The sequence below is a fragment of the Oryctolagus cuniculus genome, chromosome 12, assembly GCF_051225735.1.
Source record: "Oryctolagus cuniculus isolate XC-2025 breed Fujian yellow rabbit chromosome 12, ASM5122573v1, whole genome shotgun sequence".
In the NCBI taxonomy this organism is placed as follows: domain Eukaryota; kingdom Metazoa; phylum Chordata; class Mammalia; order Lagomorpha; family Leporidae; genus Oryctolagus; species Oryctolagus cuniculus.
The window spans coordinates 100804997-100818673 of NC_142878.1; the positions used below are offsets into that span (position 1 = coordinate 100804997).

The 13677-nt window shown below is 52.0% G+C and overlaps 1 protein-coding gene across 9 annotated transcripts in view; it reads left to right on the forward strand.

Moving 5' to 3' along the window:
* Positions 1–121: 121 nt before the first annotated feature.
* ZNF592 (zinc finger protein 592) overlaps positions 122–13677 on the forward strand; it is a 57780-nt gene continuing 44224 nt past the window's right edge. For 2 of the 9 annotated variants that reach the window (XR_016218360.1, XR_016218359.1), the window contains exon 1: positions 122–290. The gene's annotated coding sequence lies outside the window, so the exon portion shown is untranslated. Of the gene's footprint in view, positions 291–1059; positions 3487–4133; positions 9503–11197; positions 11311–13677 lie in introns of those variants that run through there. The other 7 variants (XM_051834234.3, XM_089310747.1, XM_089310744.1 and 4 more) reach the window with 6 other exon arrangements.

The window sequence follows — 13677 nt, forward strand, 5'->3', positions numbered from 1 at the left end:
GCCCGGCGCAGGCCCGGCAGCCCCTCCGCCGCACCGCCCTGGGCCGGTGCCCAGGTCCGAGTCGCCTTCCGCCTGCCACCTCCCTCCCCACCCCCCACACCGCCCGCCCGCCCGCGGCCCCAGCCGGGTCCCGCCGCCAGGCCGGCTCCCGCCCCCGCTCCGCCCCCGGAGCCGCAGCCCCGCCCGCCACCGCCGTCGCCATGTTGTGGCTCCCGCAGCCGGCGCCGGGGACGCGCGCGGCCGAGCCCGGGGCCTGCAGCCGCCGCCGCCGCCGCCGTCGCCGCCGCCAGGTAAGCGCCCCCCGCGGCCGGGCCGGGCGGGGCGGCGGGCCGAGGCCGTCGCCGGGGCAGCCCTCGCCTGGCCGGGACCGAAGCTGGCCGTGGCCGAGCCCACGCCCGCGCCGCGGCCCGGCCCTGCAAGCCTGGCGGACCTGCCCGCCGCCCCGGGCGGCAGCCACTTCCCCCGACCGCCGCCTGGCGGGCCGCCGCCGCCACCCCACTCCGCCCCCGGCCGCCGGGCCGCCGGTCTCTTCCGCCGCCGCGACCCGCCTCCCCCGGTCGGCCGGGCGCGCCGCTGTCCTCCCGCGCGGGACGGGCGGCCGCCCCGGCGCCAGCCGCGGCCCCCCGCCCCGGCACGGATAACGGTGCCGCCGTGCCCCGCTGGGACACCCTGTCAGCGCGAGCGCCCCGGGCGCCCCGAGAGGTCGCGCCGTCAGGGGGCGGACGCCGCGGGGAGCGACCCTCGCGGGCGTGCCTGCGCCGACCGCTCTCCTGCGCCCAAGTTCTGACCCTGGGGACGCTTCCTCCCCGGGGCACCCAGCGTCCCTGCTCCGGAGTTGGGGCGCCCTGGGGTGGCCGGGCCTGTTGATCAGGGCGGAGAGCGCGTGTCTGCCGGGGCCGGGGGCGCGCGGGGCGGCCCGAGGGCGGGCCGGGGGAGCGCCTTGCCGGACAGATGGCCTCCTGGCCTGGGACCAGCGCCGTGAGGGGGAGGGGTCCGCGTGACCCGAGGTGTGCCTGCGCCTGGGAGCCCCGGGCTTGCTGGAGCTGTTAAGATTTTAGCTTTTTTTTTTTTTTTTTTTTTTTTTTTTTTTTTTTTTAGTAGGCCAGAGGTGGCATTGAAAGTCTTGGCTTGCGATAAGCCCACAGGCCCACCCGGGGCAGCATGCTTGGCATCCGGGACTAGGCTAGAAAGGACTGGCAGTGGGAGGACAGGACTTTGGAGGTGGTGGTAAAAGGTGTTTGGCCTGGGCTTTGCGCGCTTGCTGAATTCAGTCCTGTGTTGGGGTAGGGCCCGTTGGGATGACAGGCGCCTGCTGGGTGGGATTCCAGGGGTCTGTTTCCTAGTCCCACTGGTGCACTTCACGGTAAAGAGAGAGGAGGAAGCAGAGTGCTGGTGCACGCATTTTGACCACTTTCCAATTTTCCCACTAGTTGTGGCTTTGAGTCATTGGGTGATTTTTTTTTTTTTTTTTTTTTTTTTTTTTTTTTTTTTGTGCACGTATCATGGTGCGGTGCAAGGGAGTTAGATGTTGGCAAGCACACTGGTCAACCAGGACACCGTGTGTTTTGTTTGTGGCCTGGTGGGAAAGTCCAGGAATAAGGAATGATGAGCACCAAATATTTGTTAACAAATATGTACCAGGCATTGTTCTGCTTGCAGCAAACACAGCCAGCAAAAAAAAAAAAAAAAAAAAAAAAATTAAAAAAACTGCCCTCCTGCAGCTTTCATTCTAGTGTGTGGTGGAGGGAAGGCAATAAGCAGAATATGTAATAAAGAAATATAGTCTGTTGCAAAGTGCTCAGTGCTCAGGATAAAAAGGAAAACAGGGAAGGGGAACCTGAGTTGTCAGGCGGGGGTTGACTTGACCAAGGTGTCTTTGGTAATAAAACTTAGAAGGAAGTGGTAAATAACTGCACAAGGAAAGAGGTGGAGGGAGGGATGAGAGATTGATTGGAGTTGGGGGCTCAGGGCAGGCTTCCCTGAGGAAGTGACGTTTAGGCCTTGACCCTGAGCGGGGTTGAGAGTTAACCATGTGTGGAGCGGAGCAGAGTTTGGCAGGTTGGAGGAAGTGAAAGGAGACCCGCCCCGCTGGAGGGGAAAGGGAGTGGGGAGAGACTGTGGAGAGCTGCGGCCCAGGGCACCTACTCCTGTGCTCCTAGCTTTAGGTTGTATCTCCATGGTAATTAGAAGCCTTAAAAGGTTTACCGGGAGTGACATATTTGCATTTTAAAAGGTCTCTGGCCCTTGTGTTGGGAATGGATTTTGAGATTAGCTGGTGAGTTGAGGGTTTCTGTATGGAGTGGCCTTAGCTGCCTGATGGGTTTGAGAAAGCCTCTAGTGGTTTAGGGGAGAATCTTTTCCTCTGCTTCACTTGGCTTTTAGGAAGGGACTGGACAATGAGTTCATATTTATGAAGTACCTGCCAGGTGAGAAAACCAATTTTAAGCACTTTTGCCTGCATCTGTTTAATTTAATCCTCACATCCTAAGAGAAACTGCTTATCAAACCTATTTTACAAGGAAATAGGCCCAGAGGGGATGGGTGACTTATCCAAAGTTTGTCACGTTTGTCACATGGTCTGGATTCAAACCCAGGTCAGCCTGATTCCACTTCTGCCACTTGTTAGCTCAGTGATCTTAAGTTACCCAACCTCTCTGGTGCATGGGTCTCCTCATCTTAAATGCAGATAAAGGGACCTACTTCATAGGGTGGTACAGATCAAATTAAGTCATGTAAACAGCCTAACAGTTGAACAGTTAGTTGCTATTATTATTTAATTAAAAATTTTGTTGCCCCTCAGCCATATTGTGGTCATTTTGGATGCAATTGAGTATATTTTGTAATTCTTGAATTTTGTGTGATTTTTCTTTTCATTTAATGGCCTGTTCCATATGATCTGTCCTTGGGCTGCGATTTCCCTTTTCATGCCTGACACTGTGCAAAAACTTGTGGCTACAAAGTGAGTTCCTTCCCTCCAGGAGCTCAGAGTATCCACTAGAGTATTTTAAAGAATGAGCTACAATGTATACTTAAATTCTCAGTGTGTTTATAGCTAAAGAGCTGCTGGGAGCATTAGGAACTAAATGGGGATGTGGAGAAGGCTTCCGTGAGGAGGTGATTTGGAGCAGGGCTTTGGAGGAAGAGTAGGAGTTTTGCAGGTAGGTAAGATTGGGCAAAGGACAGCCTGGGTAGAGAGCCGTAATGTGAACACACAGAACTTGAGAGGTCTTGCTGTCTGGGGGAAACTGGAAAGCTGGGTTGTGGCTGTGAAACATAGGCCGAGGAGTTTAAATTTTGTTCTGTAAGCCATAGGAGCTACCCAAGAGTGTTCCATCAGTTAGATGCATCCCCCCGTGAGTGTTGCGGCTAGAGTGGGCGGGGCGGCGGAGACGAGAAATTCAGTTTTGCAGGGTACTGCGACCTGATTGGCTCCAGGGAGGCTGACTCACTAACCAGACTTGGAAGAGACTGATGAATAAACTTAAGGTATTAACTGACCATGAGAAATGAAACTACAGAATGACAGATGTTTCAGTCCTCTGGCCATTGCTGCCGCCCCCTTAGCCAAGGGTTGAGACTCACTGACTCTGGCCTCAACTCCTGTTTGTTTTTCTCAGGCTCCCTGAAAACCAACCCTTTCTGTTAACATCATCTTTCCTCAAACACTGCTCGGTGTAGTCAACAATGATTACTAATTGATGGAATGAGTAATTCTATATCATTCGGATGGGATCCCGTGTTTATTAAACTTAAGAAAGAGTATCTTTTTTGAGAAATAAAATATCAGAAAAGGGGTTTCCCTAGAATTGGGTTAATGGAGAAGGTATGCAGATTCTGAGAGGTGTGGGTGGTTCTGTGGCTAAGCAGTGGTCTCTGAACTCTGGGAGCTCCTAGGGAGCTTTCGTGTTGCACTCGAAGGAGAGATTGGTTTAGAAGCTTTGCATTCCCTACACATTGGAGACAGAAGTTGTGGCCTGTGTTGTGCTACAGTGGATTAAGCCACTACTCACGATGCCAGCATCACCTATCAGAGTGCCAGTAGAAGTCTGGGCTGCTCCTCCTCCCTGCTAACGCACCTGGGAAGGTATCAGAAGATGGCCCAAGTGCTTAGGTCTCTGCCACCCACGTGGGAGACCTGGATGCAGTTCCTGGCTCCTGGTTTTGGCCTGGCCCACGTATGGCTTTTGTGGCCATTTGGGGAGTGAACCAGCAGATAGAAAATCTCTCTCTGTCTCTTCCTCTCTCTCTTTCTGATCCTATGCCTTTCAAATAAGTAAATCAGTAAGTCTTAAAAGAATATAATGGGGCTGGCCCTGTGGCGTGGCAGGTTAAAACCAGGATCTACATCCCATATGGGCACTGAGTCAAGTCCTGCCTGCTCCAGTTCCAATCCAGCTCCCTGCTGATGTGCCTGGGAAAGCAGCAGAAGATGGTCCAAATGTTTGGACCCCTGCACCTATGTGGGAGACCTAGAAGAATCTCCAGGCTCCTGACATCAGATTGTCCCAGTTCTGGCCATTGGGGCCATTTGTGGAGTGGAGCAGTGGATGGAAGATTCTATCTCTACCTCTCTCTGTAACTCTTTCAAATAGATAAAAATAAATATTTTTTTTTAAAAAAAGGAATATAATAATGATCCCTTCTCTAGACTCAGTAGGTAATGACAAGCTTTCTTTATCTTTTAAAAAAGATTTATTATTTATTTGAAAGGCAGAGTCTCACACACACACACCATCTACTGGTTCACTCCCCAAATAGTTGCAATGACCAGGGTTGGGCTAGACAGAAGCTGGAGCCAGAGACTCCATACCGGTCTCCAAGATGGGAGGCAGGGACCTGAGCATCATCTTCTATGTCTTAGGCAAATTATCAGGGAGCCGAATCAGAAGTGGAGTAACATGGACTTGGATTGACACTCTGATAAGGGATGTCCATGCTGACATCGCACGGGGCGGGTGTGTGTGTGTGTGCTCACACGTGCGTGCGTGCGTACTTAACACGGTGCCAGAACACTTGCCTGCGTGGTGAGCTTTCTTATTGGATTGGGATCCCCATGAGATTGGAGCTTCATCCTGTATTTCTTTCTTTTCTCTCTTTTTAAATGTAAGGGGTGTGTGTGTGTGAGAGAGACAGAGACAGAGACAGAGAGAGACAGAGAAAGCTGTAAGTTATCAGCTGGTTCAATCCCTGAATGTTCATAACAACCAGGTTGGGCCAGGCTGAAACCAGGAGCCAGGAACTCCATCCAGCATGTGGGCCATCTTCTGCCACTTTCTCAGGCACAGAAGCAGGAAGCTGAACTGGGAAGCAGAGTAGCTGAGACTTGAACTGGGCCCCTGACACGGGTGTGGGCGCCCCAGGTGCTGGCACACACCCTGCTGTGCCACAGCACTGCCTCCTGTGCTTCTTGTGCTTCTGTAGCCTTGGAATAATGGTGGACCCCTGGAGTTTTGAATCTGTGTTTATCTACAGTGAAAAATAACTGCAAACAGACTAACCTAGATTGTGGGTTAATTGTCTTTCTGTAAAAACTACAGTTTTTATTCTATTATTTTTCTTTTAAAAAAAGATGTATTTATTCATTTGAAAGTCAGAGTTACACAGAGAGAAGGGGAGTGATCTTGTGTCCACTGGTTCACTCCCCAGATGGTTGCAATGGCTAGGGCTGGGCCAGGAACCAGGAGTTTATCCAGGTCTCCCACGTGTGTGGCAGGAGCCCAAGCACTTGGGCCATCTTCTGCTGCTTTTCCCAGACTGTCAGCAGGGAGCTGGATCAGAAAGGAAGCAGCCAGGACATGAACCAGTGCCTATATGGGATGCTGGCATTGCAGGTGGTAGCTTTATTGCTATGCCACAATACCAGCCCCAGAACTCTAGGGTTCTTAAATTATGGCACAGTGGGTTAATTTGACACCCACTTCCTGTATTGGAGTGCCAGTTGGGATCCCAGCTTCTCCGCTTCTCAGTTCAGCTTCCTGCTGCTGTGCCAGAGAAGGTAACAAAGATAGCCCAAATGCTTGGTTTCCTGCTATCCTTGTGGGAGCCAGGATGCGGTTCGTGGCTCCTGGCTTTAGTCTGGCCTGTTCTCTGCTGTTGAAGTCATTTGGGGCATGAACGAGCAAGTGGAAGAGCTTCCTTTTTCTGGCACTCTGCTGTTCAAATCAATAAATCTTTAAAAATTAAAATTCTAGGAGTAATTTCACAAGAAATACATACAGAGGTAGAAAACTTAGGGTCGGGGCTGGCGCTGTGGCACAGCAGGCTAAAGCCCCGGCCTGCAGCACCAGCATCCCGTATGGGCACCTGTTCAAGTCCTGGCTGCTCCACTTCTGATCCAGCTCCCTGCTAATGCACCTGGGAAAACAGCAGAAGATGGCTCAAGTCCTTGGGCCCCTGGACCCACATGGGAGACCTGGAAGAAGCTCCTGGCTTCCGGCTTCTGGCTTTAGATTGGTGCAGCTCCAGCTGTTGGAGCCATTTGGGGAGTGAACCAGCAGATGGAAGACCTTTCTCTCTATGTCTCTACCTCTTTCTGTAACTCTGTTCCAAATAAGTAAAAATAAATCTGAAAAAAAAGCAAAACAGAAAAAACTTAGAGTCTACACATAGGCATACCCAGGAAGTACAACTCACCAGTAAATCTTATAACCTAGAACTACTGTTTTGGTGTTTGTATTAGGTCGTTTCTATATGTAAGATTTTTTTACTTCTCTGTTCTTAAAAAAATAGGAGCATTCTGGGTAGGAGAGTTGTGGATGGCTGAGTTGAAGCAATCAGATGCACCCGTGTGGTCTGTGTTCCCATCTGTCCCGAGCTTGCCTTCACTTCCTCCAGGGGTGTAGGATGAGATATCCATTAGCTAAACATTTTGAGGCTTTTCAGAGGACCAAAGCGCTGTTCCAGCCAGGCATTTGCAGTGAGTACGTGTGTGCATAGAAATGACACAGCCGGCCCCTTCCAGGAGAGAAGTTAAGGATCACCCTTCACATTCGGTGTCGCCAGAGCCATTCCTCCTGACCGCACTTACAGGCTGACGTCTGCTCCCTGTGTGAGTTTCCTTAGTCCCTGCCTTGTCATTGTAGGCAGGTTCTGAAGGTGATGCGCTGAGAGGTGTGAGTAAACCCTTTCTCTCTGTGCCTGGGGATGTGCTGCTGCAGGTGTGGCTGGCAGCAGACAGACTGCTGCAGGATTGAGCGAGGGAGAGGAGTGTCTGCTGGCCACGTTAACGCCTGGTCTCTGATCAGTGTGTGCTGGGCTGGGGTCTGTGGAGCTTCAGTTTATATCTGTCTGGAGGGCGCCAGGTTATTGGGACCACTGGGAGATCCTGAAATCTACAACTTTTTTTGAACAATTGAAACATTTTTAACAGAAACTTTTGAAGTGGCCCAGAGGGGGTTTTGAGGTTCTTCTGCAAACAGCTGCACAGTTTGTCCAGAGAACTTGAGACCTACCTGCAGCAGGGTCCAACTCAGAAGGGCCTAATGCAAGGTTTTTGCTGTTGCGTGGTGAAAGGGGCTGGTACATACTTTATATTTTCTTCCTACCACTTGAATTTTTATACAGGGTTACATTCCTTCTTTACAAACCAACCAGTGAATCAGTTTCCATTTTGGAGACAAGCAGTAAACTGCCTTTCTAGCTTGGCTTGTGTATTTTCTTCCTTAGTTAGTCAGGTGCCTCTGTAGAAGTCGCTTGCTCTCTGGTGTGGCCCACATGCTGACACGGGGTGCTGGAGGCCTGGGTCTGAGGCACAGGAAGGGCCTGTAGAGTTCCCATGTGGGCCTCACGTGCCCTGCGGAGGACTGCTCCTTGCTCTCATCCAGTACTGGGTATTGGAACACTTTACCCACACTGGCCTTGGCAGGCTGGAGCTGAGTGTAAACCAGCGGCATGGACTCTGGCTCCACTCTTATTCCCTTGATTTGCTGTGGTTTACAACATTCCACGCCTTCTGCCAATTCGGTTCGAAAGTTGGAGTTGTCTCTTTGGCAAGGCGAAGGGCAGAGTGGGGCTGTAGGGATAGGTTCTGGGGGCAGGTGTCCAGCATGACCGCGAGCTAGCACGGGGCCAGTGGAGACTGAAGACATGTCTGTGGCCATTTTTGCGTTTTTCAGAGAAGGGAGCCCAGGGCTGGGCACTGACTGAGCAGCTCTGCAGACTCTCTTGGGCTTGGCCCGGCTGTACTCTGTTCTGGGTGGGGAAGGGCTGCTCTCATCTTTCCAGACCAGAGCTGAACTGGTCAAGGTTGTAAAGGCTGCTTCACTGTCTAGCACTTCATTAGGCCTTAAAAATAGTGGAGGTGTGGTCAGTACCACCGTTACCCTTAATGAGTGTTTTCTCGTCTTTACAGTCCCACAGGGCCTTCCTGCCGCGGAGCCCTGCTTGCTCCATCATCCGCAGGTGCAGGTGCAGGTGCAGGTGCAGGTGCAGGTGAAAGGGCTGCAGGGCTGCAGGGCTGGGCCCAGAGCTCTGGAGCACGAGAGAAGCACGTGAGATGACTTTTGCCCTGTAGGAGTCTTTCGCTGCAAGCAGCTGGAGAGCAATTGCTGCCAGACAAGAAGTCCTCAGGAGCCTTCCTTTTAGGGGTGGTGGTTACTGGTGTTCAGGTCACCCTGTAAGGTGGCTGGCTTACCATGGGGAGCATTCTCTAGCTCCCAGAATGGGTGGCATGGGCATGTAGGGGAGGGGTGGTGGTGTCTTCTCACCTTTGGATGTTTTGCTTGTCTCCTGAGGCACCTGCCCCCTTTAGGAGCAGAGAGCCCTGTTCATGCAGTATGAACCCTAGTGCCTGTCATTCCACCGTCTGAAGGCGTCTGCACTTGGATCTTTGAGTCCTCTTTTAAAATATTTACACCCCTGGGAGAGGTCATACTCTTAGTAGTTCATCACCAAACAGTGGCTTTAATTACCGGGAATTAATTAAGCCAACTGAGAGAAAGACTAGGACCTACACAGGCCCTGCGGGGAAGGCACCCGAAGGGACATGCTAAGCAACAGGCCCTCAAGGAGTGAGGGCGGCGAGCGGGCTCCATGAGTGTCTGTTGCTGCCGTCCGGGGCAGCTGAGCCACTTCTTGCTGGCTTTATCCATCCTGGTGGCCTGCTGGCTGGGTTGTGAGGTGCAGCCCTGGCAAATGTGAGGGGAGGGGCTTTGGGGCTGCGGTAGAATTTTTTTTTTTAGATTTATTTATTTATTTGAAAGGCAGAGTTAGAGAAAGAGACAGACAGAGAAAGAGAGCTTTTGCGCCTATTGGTTCACTTTCCAAATGGCCACAATGGCCGGAGCTGCGTCGATCCAAAACGAGGAGCCAGGAGCTTCTTCCAGGTCTCCCACACAGGTTCAGGGGTCCAAGGACTTGGGCCATCTTCTACTGCTTTCCTAGGCCATAGCAGAGAGCTGGACCGGAAGTGGAGCAGCCGGGTCTTGAACAGAGAGACACATGTGGGATACTGACACTGCAGGTGGCGGCGTGACCCACTACACCAAAGTGCCAGCCCGCTAAGGTGGGGTTTGAGCTTTAAGAGTTGGACAGATCATTTTCCCCCTCATTTAAGAAATAACATATTCTCAGTTTAGAAAATTTGGGGATGTTCACAAGAGGAGGAGATCCCTCAATTGTTCTTTTTTTTTTTTTTTTTGGACAGGCAGAGTGGACAGTGAGAGAGACAGAGAGAAAGGTCTTCCTTTTGCTGTTGGTTCACCCTCCAATGGCCGCCGCAGCTGGTGCGCTGCGGCCGGCACACCGCGCTGATCCGAAGGCAGGAGCCAGGTGCTTCTCCTGGTCTCCCATGGGGTGCAGGGTCCAAGCACTTGGACCATCCTCCACTGCACTCCCTGGCCACAACAGAGAGCTGGCCTGGAAGAGGGGCAACCGGGACAGAATCCGGCGCTCCAACCGGGACTAGAACCCGGTGTGCCGGCGCCGCTAGGTGGAGGATTAGCCTATTGAGCCGCGGCGCCGGCCCCCTCAATTGTTCTTAATCATAAATGGCAGAGATGTATAGTCAAGAGGGGAAAGATCATTTTAATAATATTTTAATTATTTATTTGAAGGGCGGAGAGAGAATCAGAGAGAGTGAAAGAGCCCCTATCTGTTTGTTCATTCTTCAAATGCCCACAACAGCCAGGGCTGGAGCAGGTCAAAGCTGGGAGTCTGGAACTTAATGCAGGTCTCCTCTGTGGGTAACCAGAACCCAGTGACTTGAGCCATCTGTGTTGCCTCCTAGGGTCTGCATTAGCAGGAAGCTGGAATCAGGAGCCGGAGCTGGGCATTGAAGCAATATGGGAAGTGGGTGTCTTAACTCCTATGCCAAATGCTTACCCAGGGAAGCATCATTTTAAAATATAAGTTGGGCGGGTGTTGTGGCACAGCAGTTAAGATACCACTTGAGATGTCCATGTGCCATATTGGTGCGCCTGGCATTGAGTCCTGCTTTGCCTCTGCTCCTGCTTCTTCTTCCTGCTAATGTGCACCCTGAGAGACAGCAGGTAATGGCCCACGTACTGAGTCCCTGCCACCCACATGGGAGTCCCAGGTGGAGTTCCTGGCTCCTGGCTGTTGTGGGTATTTGAGGGAGTGAACTGGTGGGTGAAAGAGCTCTCTCTCTGCCTATGTTTCTTCCTGTGTCTCCTTCTCTGTCTGTCTCTCTGCCTTTCAAGTAAATAAAAAACTTTAAACTCTCAGAGATCATCACCTCCTGTCGCCTTCCACCCCAGAGTGAGAGCCACAGCCCTGCAGTGGCCTCGCTCACCTCCTCACCCACCCCTTCCCCTGCTGCTTCAGGCCAACCCACCTGCTCTTCCCTTTGCCCAAACCTCTTTCCCGTATTCGTGTGGCTGCTGTCTCCCTTGCTTCAGAATTGAGAATATCTTCATTCCCGATCCTTTCAGGTGAGGAAGCCCAGTTGAGACAGGCTCTGTGACTAGCTGACTCCCTCCAGTGGGCTGTCGGTGCCACCCGGGCAGGAACCCAGTCTGTTCTGTTCACCCTGGAACCCACAGAGTGTCACTGAGTGAATGGATGTACATGCTCACGTGTGTGCACCTTCCAGAGAGGGGGAGGGAAAGGGCAGTGTGGAAACTGAGGTTGGAGAGAGTGAGTGTGGACGGTGTGGAGGAGAATGAAGTGCTCATGACGGGATTGGAGATGCGAGACGTGGTCCAGTCTGTTCCAGCCTCCACAATCTCATCTCTTACAGTGACTTCATACTGTGAGGCACATGAAGGAGCAGCTGCTGGAATACACGATCAGTAGCCCTGGGCTAGGTCCAGAGTGGACGTTCATGGAAGCTAGCCCTGAGGGTAGGGTCTGGTGAGTAGGCTGTTGGTTTTAGGTTTCAGAGCAGAGATAGTGACCTGATGAGAAGGGTGTTTCAGGGAAGATCAGACAGACTTGGACATGCGGGATGACTGAGGGTGGTGTGGGGAGAGGCCAAGGTGGCGAAGGAGAGAGTATAGCCAAGGGCTTGGCAGGCATGGGATGGAGCAGGTGGCATCAGTGGGACTTGGTGGTGGCAGGACACTCCCCAGCTGCTGAGTGACTGCCTTGACAAAGGGTTTCAGTGCACCCCACTTTGGAAAAGCTTCAAGTCTTTCCAGTGGTTTCATTGAGTTGTGGAAGTGGGATCTGAAACGGAGCTGAAGAAAGGGTGTCCTCTTCGACATGTGGCCAGTGTGTGTCAGGTCAGTGGGGTGGCGGTAGGCAGGCAGTGACACAGACTGTTACCCAGGAAAGGCGTCCGTCTGCTCTGGGCTGCTGCAAACCGTTTCCTGTCTGAGTGCAGCCACGCCTGCTCTTGGCTTTCTTGTGAGCCTGCACAAACCAGGATGGTATCTGAAATCTATTTGTCCCATCACTTTCTTTCAACTTTATTTTCTGTCTCCACAGTCTCCATTGTCTTCGACTTACAAACCCATTTGGATTGGATTCATTGACTGGAAAAACTTATTTTTCTATGGTTTCTATTTCATTAGGCTTCTAGCCTGTTTTGAAAAAGGCTTTGGCTGAGATGAAATCGATGTAGAAAGTGGTTTTGGTGTAATCGGCTTTTCTGTGATCTTCCAGTGCAAGTCATGTTTGACATCCGTGTTTCTGGTGTGTTCATTAATTCCTAGAATAAATCCTCAAGGGCCAGCTAGGTGCTAGGCACTGTTCTAGGCACTGGGAATAGAGCTGGGAACAAAACGAAATCCTTCCCTCCTGAGCTCATACTCTAGTACGTGTTGGTTCATGGACGATAAACAAGGAAAACGCAAAGTATGAGAGATACAGAAAGTGATATGGAGAAAAATGAAGGGATGGCAGGTGAGGAAGCAAATTTTCTATTTTAAGTGGGGAAGTCAGAGAAGCATTTGAGCAGAGAGAGGAGAGAGTGCGCCGTGTGGGTACCACAGGGAAGAGCAGTGAGGATGGAGAGAAGCCCTTGAGGCAGAAGATGCAGGAGGAGTACAGGGAGCAGTGTGGGGCTGGGGGGCTGCTTGGGAAGGTGGGAGGGACGCACCCAGGATGTGATTTCGCTGGTCTGGGCTGAGGCCGAGGTTAGGATTGCTCCGCAGGTGTTTATAGTGTGCACCCAGGACTGAAGTCACTGATCTGAGGCTTGGGTAGACCTGTCTTTTGCATCTGACGGAGAAGTGCCTGGGAAGACTGAGGTTGGAATTGCAGGAATGTGCATCTTCCTCATTTAAGCACCTCACTCCCCGAGCCTCAGTTGCCTTGCCTGAAGAGTAAGCAGCTTATGTTTAGTGGTTTCCTACCGTTTGTCTGGCTCTGAGAGCCCTTCATCTTTCTGGTGCTGGAGGAATCTCTAATCTAGAATAATCTAGAACAGTGTTTTCTAATCCCGTTCTTGCAACACCCTAAGGTGTGTCATAATTGTGCCAAGGGCTGTAGTAAATGGCTCAATACCAAATTGAAGGAAAATTTGTGCCATACACAGCAGCTCCTTGGGAAGATGAGGGTGTTGGGAAATGGCAATGTGAAAGCTGACCGCCCAGGTCGGAGTCTGAATCAGGGCCAGCCTGGTCCTTGGGAGCGGGGGGATGCTGAGCATTAGTCCTGTCTCACTCATGAGTCGGAAACTGTCCGGCTCCTGTACAGCCGTGAGATGTGCCTGTGAGCACGTGATGAGAGTGACCTGGCCGGGGTCAGTGAAGCCTAATGCTCAGGTGTGTTTGCCCCCTCTGCAACCAACCCATGTTACTGCAACCCATAGGGTCCCACGGCTGGAGGAACCAAGGTCAATGGGAGAAATAACCAGGTACACTCACCAGAGCACCCTGGAGCTTATTCTTACTGGATGACAGGCCTCAGGCACCCCCTGACCCCGACTCTGATTTTTGTCCTCATTTATACGGTACAGGGCCTGCCTGCTGGTTTATGTTTGAAACAGCGAGGTCCAAGTAAGAGAAGGAGGAGCCCCAGGGAAGGCTTCCTTGTTCGCTCTCTGAGGAGTTGGGATCATTGGTTTCCTTTGTTCGCTTCTAGTTTTCCATTAATGCTGTCTCTGTGCCTGTTTGGAATCCCCGCTAATGGTCCGTCAGAGTTCAGACAAAAATCAAGTCAGGTGAAGGAATGCGGGACTAGCAGGAGTGTGTGCAGAAGTAAGAACTTGTCAGTTGTGGGGCAAGCACCGCCCGGACCTACCAGTCTCCCCGAGCAGTAGCAGTGAAACCTGAG